Consider the following 11,837-nt stretch of genomic DNA (forward strand, 5'->3'; position numbering starts at 1 on the left):
CATCAAGCAAACTGGAGACGTGTGACTTCTCTCTAATCCCCTTAGCTCATCTCCCTCTAGTGAATCCAAATGTTGCACCAGTGCCAGAGCTTGGCAGCCTGGAGGAGTCGTGGAGCAGTGGGAAACGTGCAGGATCTGTTATCCGAACACTTACATGGGTCCTGCCTCTGCCACTTAAGAGCTGTGCCTCTTTGGGTTAATTACAACCTCTCTCTGCCTGCCTCAATTTCCTCACTGGCAAAACAGAATTGACGATGTAAGTATCGGAGAAGATAATGTGTGTGAAATCACACTGTGATTTTCAGATTGTACAGCTCTCCTCTCCTTAACAAGCTGGGTGCCTACTGGGTGGGAAAGTTCATACCTCCTTAATTTTTGGATTTTTCTGAATCTGGCCCAAAGCCTGGCACTTAATGAGCACCTCAGTGAATACTTGTTAAATAAATAAATTGGGAAAATGGAAGATAATTCCCTCAGTGTTAAGGCATCCCTCCAAGCCAAAAGGTAAGAGAAAGGAAATTTAATCTATAGCAAGTTTGGGATCCTCAAGATAAATTTAAAAAAACTTAGTATTTTCTGAACAGAATGTGTGTACACGGGGGGCACCTGGGTGGCTCAGTCAGTTGAGCATCTGACTTCGGCTCAGGTCATGATCTCAGGTTTATGAGTTCAACACCCACGTCAGGCTGCCCCTCCCCCCCAAAAAATAAATAAAAATTAAAAAAAAAAGAATGTGTGTACATGTGTGTGTGCGCACATGTGTGTGCGCACATGTGTGTGCTGATTATTCCTTCTGTGGCTGGATGTCTACATTATCTTTAAATAACATGTACTCTGAAAACTTTTTGGCTTCAAGTTATATGAATATACTTTGCTCAGCGTTAAGAGAATAGAGATGGTTGACAGCCTATGTCTTGGTTCCCATCCTTCATTCATTCATTCTCTCCTTTGTTCATTCATTCATTCATTCGTTCGTTCGTTCTTGGAAGCAAATGACTCTGTGCAAAAGCCAAGCCTCATTACGAGGGAAAAAATGTCTGACCCAGCCTTTTGGCTGACAAACTCCCACTGATCCTTCCAGATAGTATTGTCACTGGGCAGTGGAACATTTGAAATCCTCCTATTGTCTCTATATGCAACATTTACCATCATCCCTTATCTTCAGTTTTATAATTTCAGAGATCAAAATCTTGAGACCTTCCTCCTATAGATATCATTCCTGTAACCAGGATTTACCGTCACCAGGATCCTCCAAAAATCCCACTTATGAAAAGACTGTCCGTGACAAGTCTAAGTCTACTCAGAGAATAGCAGTGATTTCTGTGGTCCTAAATCCAAACTTTGGACTGTAGATCATGCAAACAGGACCACACAGACAAGGTGCCTATCATCTCCTCATCATCACTGTACCCAACACAACTGTTCTGTCATCCCCACACTGAGGTATAACCCTGCCTATAATCTCACTTTTCTATCCCTCCTCTCTCCTCCCTTCTCTTCCCCTCTACTTTCCTCTCCCTTGTCTATTCCTCATGTATACCTGGTTCTCATGCACCAGGCCCAGACTGTGATGCATGAAACTTCTGCAGTGTTTGCTGTTCCCAACTGCTCACCACACCCCCGGCCCTTTATTCCCTACCCCTTCCTGTCTCAACCACCACTCGTCCCCCTGTGAAACAGCATTCTCTTCCCATGCTTTATGCTTCCAAATTTTGTTCTCCTGGGTTGCTGCCTCTGTCTCAGGCTGGCAGCTCCATTGTTATCATGATCATATATTAAGTTTAATGTGTCCACAAGGCATTTTACACACTCATAAAAATCAGGCCCTCTAAGAGCTCCCTGTGCTGAAGACAATGGAAATACCATCCCATGACTTAGCTGGTGTCTCATGCCATTATGTGGCCTCTAAATGTGAAAAGCTGGGTGGTGGTTGTTTATTGTTGTTTGTGTTACACTTGATGATATAAATACAGCATTTTGAAGAGGACTAAGTGATTTCCCAGCTTATAAGCAGAGCCGAAGTCTTGATTACCGCCATTTGGGTGACATCCCACACTATCAGTGATATCAATAACAGGTGACATTTATTGGGTGCATACTGTATGCCAGATTGTGCCCTGAACATTTTACATGCATTTTGCCACATCATCTGCCCGACGACCCTGTGTGACAGGTCGTATTTAATTTGGAAATATTAAACAAAAGAAGGAAATTGAGATATAGAGAAGTTAAGTAATGAGTTCAAGGTTGAGCAGCACAGAGGTGGGAAAATTGGAATTATCCAAACCCAGATTGTCTGGTTGCAGAGCCTTCCTGCTGAAGCACACACAGATGAAGTCCGCTTCAAGGTCTAGGGACTCAAATGACTTAAAGACAAGTTTGACAGATTAAGTGGATGATGATGTGCTCTTCTCTTTACAAAACTCTGCCCAAAGCCCTCTTTGACCAGTCTCTGACAAGGACTCAGTCCCCACAGAACCTCCATCCCCCACAGAGTTTAGCTTTATTTTTCCAAACCCAGGAGACAACAGACAATAATAGTCAAGGACTCAGAGCAACCTCCTTGTACACTGGGAGTTGTACGTGCTGTGGGCCTGCACACGAGTAAAAGAATAGTAAATCAGATGCTCCTTCCACAGAATACCAGCTCTGTAAAGAATGTTGGGTTCTCTCTGGTCCAGTTTGCCAGCAGTGGATAACGGATCAAGTGATCTCCAAGTGGTCTCCATTGCTTCTGTACCCTCTTGCTTCATCAACACTTTGCACTTCCCTCATCTCCTTCCCTCTTTGCTCCCCATTTTTCTCATTCAAGGCATCTATGACCCACAGTATGATTTTGTTTGTTTGGGAAACATTGGTATCAATGAAGTACCCCTTTTAAGTATGAAGAAACCAAAGCTCAAAGAGATTGTTACTTGCCCAGAGACGTGAAGCCTGTTTAGTACAGAGTTTGGACAAGATTTGAACTTCCTGGCTCACAGGACAGTGTGCTTTCCAAGCAATGGGTGTGGAAATGTCCCCACCCATAATCTGTTCCCAGATTATGTCCATTACAAGGATGGGCTGCTAAGCCCACACCAGCAACACCCTATTCAGGCACTCACCTTCCTGAGATCTCCCACTTACATTTCACATGCACACATTTACTTTTAGACTCCAAAACATGCCAAAATGCTTATAATGTCCTACCTGACATTTGCTCCTACTCCACATCCTTGGTCCCACAGCCTACAAACTTGCCGCTGGCCATGGTGCTGATCAGAGCAAAGCGAAAGAACCCTGGGGCTCCAAGAGATGCACGGCACATGAAGACTCACAAAACAGGAAATAAGGCACTGTTCTAGGGATTCAGTATAAAATGACAACTGAGGAAGGCCTTATGCCCATCTTCAGAGTCTGTCTTCTAGAGAAGAGACACACAAGTAACCAAAATGTGTCAACTGGGAGGACTTCCCCAAGAATTGAGGATGAGAAAGGAACAATCATGTGAAAACTGGGAGGAGAGAAGTTCATGAGAAGTAAGGATTCATCCCAAAGGCCTGCATTTGGAAAAGTGTTGGCATGCTTTAGTATCTCTCAGGTAGTCCAGCGGGACTAGAGAACAGTACGGGAAGAAAGAGGAAGAAGAGACCAAGTGGCCAGCAGCTAGATGGGAGAGGACCATATGAATCATGGAATCCTGCTTAGGTTTTTGTTTTTGTTTTCTATGTGCAAAAAAAGTCATTAAAGGGTTTTAAACTACAAAGAGATAGGGTTCAATTTATACTTTAAAATAATATTTTATTATAGAAAATTTCAAGCATACACAAAGTAATCAAAATAGTATAATAAACCCCCATGAACCCACCACCCAGATTCAACAATTTTCAACATTTTGCCATTCTTGTATCATCTATGCTTCCACCCACTCTCTGCTCTCCCACTCGTTTATTGTTAATTTTACAGTTTTATCCTTCTTTTTTAAGGTAAAATTTATTTACAATGAATTAAGCTGTATTATTTTGACACATGAAACCCACATTCTTATCACAGAACACTTTCAGCTTCCAGAAAGTTCCTTCATGTCCCCTTCCCAAACCCCATCAATTCCCCACCCCAAGAGGCAATGATGGTTTTTAACATTTTATCTTAGATTTGGGGGGGGGGGGCTTGTTCTAAAAGATTCTATTCATAGATTCATACAGTATTATTTTCTTGTGTCTGGCTTCTTTTACTCAGCATGTTTTTGAGATTCATCCATTTGTGCGTATCAGTAGTTTGTCTCTTTTTTTGGCTGATTAGTATTCTATTGTATAAATATACAATATGTTTGTCAATTAACTGGTTGATAGACATTTGGACTGTTTCCAGTTTTGGGCCATTGTGAATAAATCTGCTATGAATGCGGTACAATTCTTTCCATGGACATATGCTTTTGCTACTCTTGGATAAATACCTAAGAGAGGAATTAATTTAGACTTTTTTTAAGTATTAGGACTAGAGTGAGAGGGCAGGTATGGTGGCAAGAAAACCAATTATGAGGCAATTACAATACTTAGGGAGATTATGACGGTTTACCTTGGGAAGGGATTATCGTAAGACTGGATGGGAGCAGATTTGAAATATGTATTGATGAGTACAATCAATTGTTGTGGATGAAATAAAGGTGGAGGTGAGAGAAATGGAAGCATCAAAGATGACCAATAGGTCTCTAACTTGACTAAACTGGTTGCATATTAAGATATATTACTGAAATTGAGAAGGTGGGCAAAGAAGAATAATTCAGAGGGCAATCCAAGGGTTTTGTTTTGCAATGCACGAGACACCCCAGAGTAGACATTATGCAGGCACTTAGAGTCTGGAGCTCAGGAAAAAGTCAGACTTGTTGCTACCCTTGCATGAAGCTTCCACCTTGCCCAGATCTAGACTTCTCCCTAAAAATGCCTCAAGATCTGGTAGAGAGATGGAAAGTGGATTTTATTTCATGGTAATTTATTTACTCTGGTAAATGGGTAACAGCTACCTGGGACACTGTGCAAAGAAAGACTCCAAGACCACACTCATGGTTGGCAGAAGGAAGGAGTGATGTGGTTGGTAAGTAATGTGTTCCATGGGCATGGAATCATGGCATGAGGAAAACCAATTCAGATACTGTCTATTCTTGATCAAGTAGAAATCTATGGGTACAAATTCTAAAAAGTGAAGATGCTGCTCTGGAATCACCAACTGGATCAATAGTACTAGTCAAGGGCCCATATTATGCAAACAGTTAATAGATTGACCCTGTTATAAAAGAAAGAGACCCAAAATGGAGTCACTTGTGCTAAGCCGCATGTCAGCAACCCAAGACTTAATACTTAACCTCACTGCAGTTTCAGATTCCTCAGGAATGTAACTTAAACAGTCAATCTGGACTCACCTGTTCAGCACTAGTGAGGTCATCTGCCTAATAGATCCCCACCTTCCCCCAAGGGAAGGTAACCCTGCCTGAAACAAACCACTTTTTCTTAGAAACTTCTTTTTTCTTCACCCTTCAGCCCATAAAACCTTTCCATTTTGTACAGCTCGTCAGAGTGCCCCTCTATTTGCTAGATGGGATGCTGCCAGGCATGAACCACTGAATAAAAAGTCAATCAAATCTTCAAACTTGCCAATTCCATTTTATTATACACACTTCCGTATCCAATATGGAGCTATCTTTTTTTTTTTTTTACTTTTCTTTCAGTTCCTCTACCAAAGTGCCACTGATTCAGTATCTTACAAGTCCTCAGTGAACGTCTTTGACCTTTGCTCCTCACACTGTAAAAATCCCAGAATACACTGAGTTTCTCAACCTCAGCTGGGATCCCCTGGCATCTTGAGGTTAAACAACCCATTCTTGTGAAAACCCACTGTAAAGGATTTCAAATTTTGGAATACACTGATGAATAATTTAAATATCTTGGGACAACCCATTCTTGTGAAAAACCCACTCCAAAGGATTTTAAACTTTTGAATTCAGTGATGAATCATTTATCTACCCTAGGGGAAAATGTCAAAGAGAAGATTAGACAGGTAATCAATGTGTAATAGTTGGCTCCTTTTTCCTTCTCGATAGAAGGCATGGGTGAGTGAGTGTTCTTGCTATTAATAAAACTATGTATGTATTTATTAATTACTTCATTGAACCACCAAGCTTTTATTGAGCACTTAGTTCTTGCCAGGCCCTATGCTTGCACCTGAGTACAGAGACAGCTAAGTCATGGGCATTGCCTTCATAAAGGCTCACCTAGACATGTGAATCAATCCTGGGAGAGTTGGCTATACTACTTTGTTAATCAAGTCAGAGAAGACTTCTCAAAGGATGTGAAGTCTAAACGCAGTCTTGAATGAAAATTAATTTTAAAATTTCCCCAGAGATGTTTAGAAAGGGTATTCCAAGCAAAGTAACCAGTGTGGAAGATATCTGGACATGGGATGGGGCAAAGTGGGCCGCTGCTGATGCCCAACGAGGCAGTAGATGTAGGCAAGGCCTGTCTGATGACTGGACTTGCTCTTCTGGCCATAGTACAAGCCATCTCTGGAGTTTGAGCAGAAGGACGTGATCAGATATGTATTTTAGAGAGACGTAGTGATGATGCAGAGACTGTGAGAGGGGAAGGGATACAAGAGAAACAAACCTGCAGGCAGGAAGCAACCAGAGGTGGAGAAGCAAGGCTCCAAACCAAGGGGGTGATGGGTTCTGGCTGTGTTAGAATTAGCCTTAGTGCTTGACAATAGGAAAGGAAGGGAGAGGAAAGTAAAGTTTCAGGAGATATTTGGAAATGATAATTGACAAGATGCAACAATTAAATGGCTGCTAAGAGTGTGAATGTGAGAGTGTGGGGTGGCTGGAAATGGGAGCCTCACAATGTACTGGGCAAGGTCATTCGAAAATGCCTGATAGAACCAATGTTGGCCTGATTCCAAACCCAACATTCTTTCCACGGCCCCACATGCCCAGGTAGCTTGACTCCCACACCACCTCCTCCAGGAGCCATGACAGACCTTTCTAGCAAAGTCCATAGTCCTACAGACGAACACACACACACACACACACACACACACACACACACACACACACTCTACCCATCTGTGTGTGGCCAAATCCCTGCTCTTCTCCAAAGCCTAATTCAACTGTCTTCTAGTCTAGGAATACTCAGATTCCCTCACTTGAAAATTACATCTTTCTGAACTCTAAATTCTATATTTACCTTACATCTTTAAAAAAAATTTTTTTTATGGGTGGCTCAATCAGTTAAGCTTCCATCTTCGGCTCAGGTCATGATCACACGGTTCGTGAGTTTGAGCCCTGCAATGGGCTCTGTGCTGACGACTCAGAGCCTGGAGCCTGCTTCAGAGTCTGTGTCTCCCTCTCTCTCTGCCCCTCCCCAGCTCATGCTCTGTGTCTCTCTCTCAAAAAAAAAAAAAACTTAGAGAAAAGTTATAAAAATATTTTACCATGAATGTGAGTCAGTTCTATACATGCCATCTTCTAGCTAGACTATGAGCTTCTAGAAGCTGCCTATGTGAGATTTATCTCCAAGTCTTCTTCAGGGGGCTAATCGTGGCCCTGGCTGCTCAATTTAAAGACGGGCTGTAGGCCTTGGGATCCTGTCCTTAAAACTCCCTTCTCCTCTTTCTCCTCCCAGACCAATGTACTCTGTGGATCCCAAGGTAATAATGGGTTAACCGTTCCTCCCACATATTTAGGGAATAAAGATGCCCTTACCTCCTTTGTGGGAATGTAGGTGCATGAGACAGGAGGGGAGGAGAGCAGGCCCAGTTGGCTCTCCGTGGACTCCATGTGGTGGCCTCATGCTCACTGAGCACTTACCATGTGCCAAGTACTACACTAGGCACATCCTATGAATTCTTCTGCAGTCACCTGCTAGGTAGATGTTCCCACCCCTATTTCACAGAAGAGGAAAGTGGGACTCCTTAACACCGAGTACCCTGCCCACCAGTAAATGGCTGAACAAAGATTCAAGCCCTTTTCCATCTGTTTCCAAAGCCCATACATGTCCCCTGTACTGCTTCCCAAGCAAAAAAGACATCCAGGGTATCGTTCTTACAGGCTGCTTGCTGTGCAGGGCAACCCTTCACAACCAGGCCACCGGAATGAGGGAAGGTTCTGCCTACAACCCTGTCACTGCTTTCTGAGAAAGAGGAGGAAAGCAACTGAGAGGCAGACAACGGAGAGGGGGAGAGAAGAAAAGCTGAGATGAAGAGCAAGAAAAGAGCAATCGAGATTGAGAATTCTAGAGAACTGCTTGGTTGAAGTCTAAAAGTTCCTTCTCCCAAGTGGTGAGAATGATGTTTCCTGAGGGCTCACCACGGCCAGCCACTTTGCCTGTGAGAAACTTTGCCTCCAAGAGACTCCTAAGCACTTTGCCTACAAGAAATGTATTGAATCCACCAGTACCCTTGAGATGGTATGAGCGTTATCCGGGACTTCAGGTGAGGAAAATGAGGCATGCAAAGGTTAAGTATTTCTCCCAACGTCCTATAGATGCCAGATCACAGAACTGGTGTTTGAGCTCGGGGAATCCGAGCCTACAGTACAGTCTCAGGCACACAACGACAGCGACTAGAGCAGGCCTGGCTGGAGAGATGAAAATCTCAAGTCTGAAGTCACGATCGCTACCCTTGAAGGATTTAAGGCGATGACAGACCGTGGAGCCAAAATTGTGACCAACACAGGCAACAATCCTGAACCACCAGGTAATTAAGTCATTCGTCTCCACGAAGATCCCCTCTAGTGATCTACACAGGCCAGCGGTTCCCAGCCCTGGCCGCACATTAGAACCGCCTGGGGAGTTCTTACAACACACTGTTGCCTGGGCCTCATGCCAGACCGACTGAATCAGAACCTCTTGGAGTGGAGACTCAGTATCCATATTTTTTTAAAGCTCCTCCGGTAATTCTAACGCGTGGCCTGGGCTGGGAACCACTGATGCAGGTAAATGTGGAGAGGCCATCACGAAGTGGAGAGCCAACTTTGCTCAGCAGCTGAAATGCTTCCTCGTAAGCTGCCAAGGCATTTTCACAAAGACTCTTTAGTCTGCCAGTGTCTCAAGGACAGGCATTGCATCTACCACAATTATGCTGGTATCACCCATGACACTTCTCAAAGTGAATCGTTGAGTCACAGAATCAGAGAACTGGCTGGGACTTCAGTGATCACTATGTACAATATTTTCTGCAGTGTCCTTCCGAGCTCTGGGAGGCTGTGGGAATGGCCAAAGGGGATTGCCTCCGGGTGGAGACAGAGACACAAATCACTGCTTTGGCATAGTTTCCAAGGAACTTGAAACCAGATAAAGTTAGCAAAACCACCAAAAAAACCCAGCACATGATGTCTTTAATTCTTTGGTTATAGGTAAGATTATTTATTATCAAGCCCGAGCTCTGAAGCAAGCCTATATGTCAAACCTCAATGCCAAGAGAATTAAAGCAACAGCAGCACCAGTATTCCAATCCAGAAGCTGAAGACAGGCCACTGCTGTCCTCAGGCCATGGTGACAGCTGGCCATGTCCTGTGTTCACTGGGGTTAGGTACGCATGTGTCTCTCTCAGTATAGACTTTCAGTACCTTCCAAAATAGGAACTTAGCACAATATTTCTAACACTGTGCACACCCACGCCTAGTAGGTAGAAAACACCTAGTAGATAGTAGAAAACCAATAAATATTTCTCAGGTAGAATAAATACTAGAGCAGACATCATTTATTCTCTGACCTTCTTTGTAATGTTAACTGGATACACAGAGTCCTGGGCATACGCAAGTATACACTTCAGAGAAAAGAAATTGAGGAAATACAAATATTCAATGGACGGGTGAAAAGATTTTTTTTCACTGAAATTTAAGAAAAAGTAGATTAAAAAAAACACTTCAGGGGCACCTGGGTGGTTCAGTTGATAAGTGTCTGACTTTGGCTCCGGTCATGATCTCACAGTTCATGGGTTCGAGCTCCGCTTCAGGCTCTGTGCTGACCGCTCAGAGCCTGGAGCCTGCTTCGGATTCTGTGTCTCCCTCTCCCTCTGCCCCTCCCCTGCTCATACTCTATCTCTCTCCCTCAAAAAATAAAAATAATAATAAACATTTAAAAAGGCATTATCCTTAAAAATTTCTTTTCTTTTCTTTTTTTCCTTTCTTTTCCTTCCTTCCCTTCCCTTCTCTTTTCTTTTCTTTTCTTTTCCTCATCAGATCTGCAAATGATTTAGATCAGTAATACCCAAGCCTAACCGGGAAATATGGGGAAGTAATAGTCTCAGAGGCCGTTAGTGGGAACACACATTGGAATAGCCTTTTTAGAGGGCATATTGTTTGACAATTTTAAGTATGAATGCATTTTGACCCAATAATTGATTTCTAAAACATTACTCAAAGGAGATCATTGGACAAATGTACAAAATGCTACTTATAATTGCTTAGAATGGAAATCACTTAAATTCCCTTAAGAATAGAATTGATTGAATAAATTAGGGTACGTGCACACAACAGAACAGTATGCTGCCATTATGAAGGAGGAGATAATCCCTAAATGACTACTGTAAAAGTTGTTCACGGTATGTTGTTAAATGAAAATCCAGACTACAAAGTAATATAATTAAGATAGTCACATTTTTACTAGAATATGCACATTTATTTCATTTATTTTTTTTTATTTTTTTAGAGAGAGAGAGAGTGTGTGTGAGCAGAGAAAGAGGCAGAGACAGAACGAGAAAGAATCTTAAACAGGCTCCACACTCAGCTCAGGGCCTGATGCAGGGCTTGATTCCATGGCTCTGGGATCATGACCTGAGCTGGAATCATGAGTCAGACACTCAACCAGCTGAGCCATCCAGGCGTCCCTGAATATGCATATTTAATATGCAATTGTATATAGGAATATCTAGATAAATAGATATAAAGATAGATGTAGATAGATACATAGATAGATAGATAGATAGATAGATAGATAGATAGATAGATAGACAATAGACAAACAGAGAGATGAGATTATCTTTGAGGGTAAATGCCCACTTGTTAGTCTAGGCGGTAGGTTTATCTGAGGGCAATCCACTTTCTCTATTACATATTTTTCTATTGCTTAACTTGGTTTAAAACTCTACATAGACTTTTTGCTTTCACAATCTAATAAATCTGTTTCTGTGTTTAAAATAAGACAAGAAGTGGACGCACGTTCTTCTTTCACTAATGCGTCCACTTCTAGAGGTTACAGGCACAGTCCCACCCAGGTGAGCAGGACACAGTTTCCACCCTGAGTGTGGACTCCTCTATCCTGTTCTCCAGGTTTTCCAATTAGTCCCTTCTTTGACTCCAAGATCTCTGTGGACAGGTGTCAAATGAACGTGTGATAGAAGGAAGAAAGGGGGATGGAAGAGAACAGGAAGAGAGGCAGGGAGGGGAAAAGGGACCAACTGAGTTTGCCTGGATGGAAGGGTTTCCTGAGATACAGGAGGACGTTCAGCGCTAACACCAGGAAAGTCCCAGGAAAGCCAGGCTGAGTTGGTTGCCTCAACAGGACAAGAGATGCCCGTCTCTCCCTTGTTTGAGAACCTACAGTAGCTGCCAATGACTCTTCTGCAGCAACAGTACAGGCTGGTAGACGTCACAAAGGATGGATTCCAATCCCAGCTCTGCCACTAAATAGTTTTGTGACCTTAAGCAAGCCACTAACCCTCTATGTGGTTTAGCTTTTTTCTGTAAGATGAGGGGGTGGGACCATTTTTGAAAGTCCTTAAAGCATTCTGACTCAGTACTGAGACCTCTGTCTGGGCTCTGGCATTATTCTCATGGTGTTTCAGCATGAGAATGTTTATATCTACTTTTT

Source organism: Prionailurus viverrinus, chromosome E1 (genome assembly GCF_022837055.1).
Source record: "Prionailurus viverrinus isolate Anna chromosome E1, UM_Priviv_1.0, whole genome shotgun sequence".
In the NCBI taxonomy this organism is placed as follows: domain Eukaryota; kingdom Metazoa; phylum Chordata; class Mammalia; order Carnivora; family Felidae; genus Prionailurus; species Prionailurus viverrinus.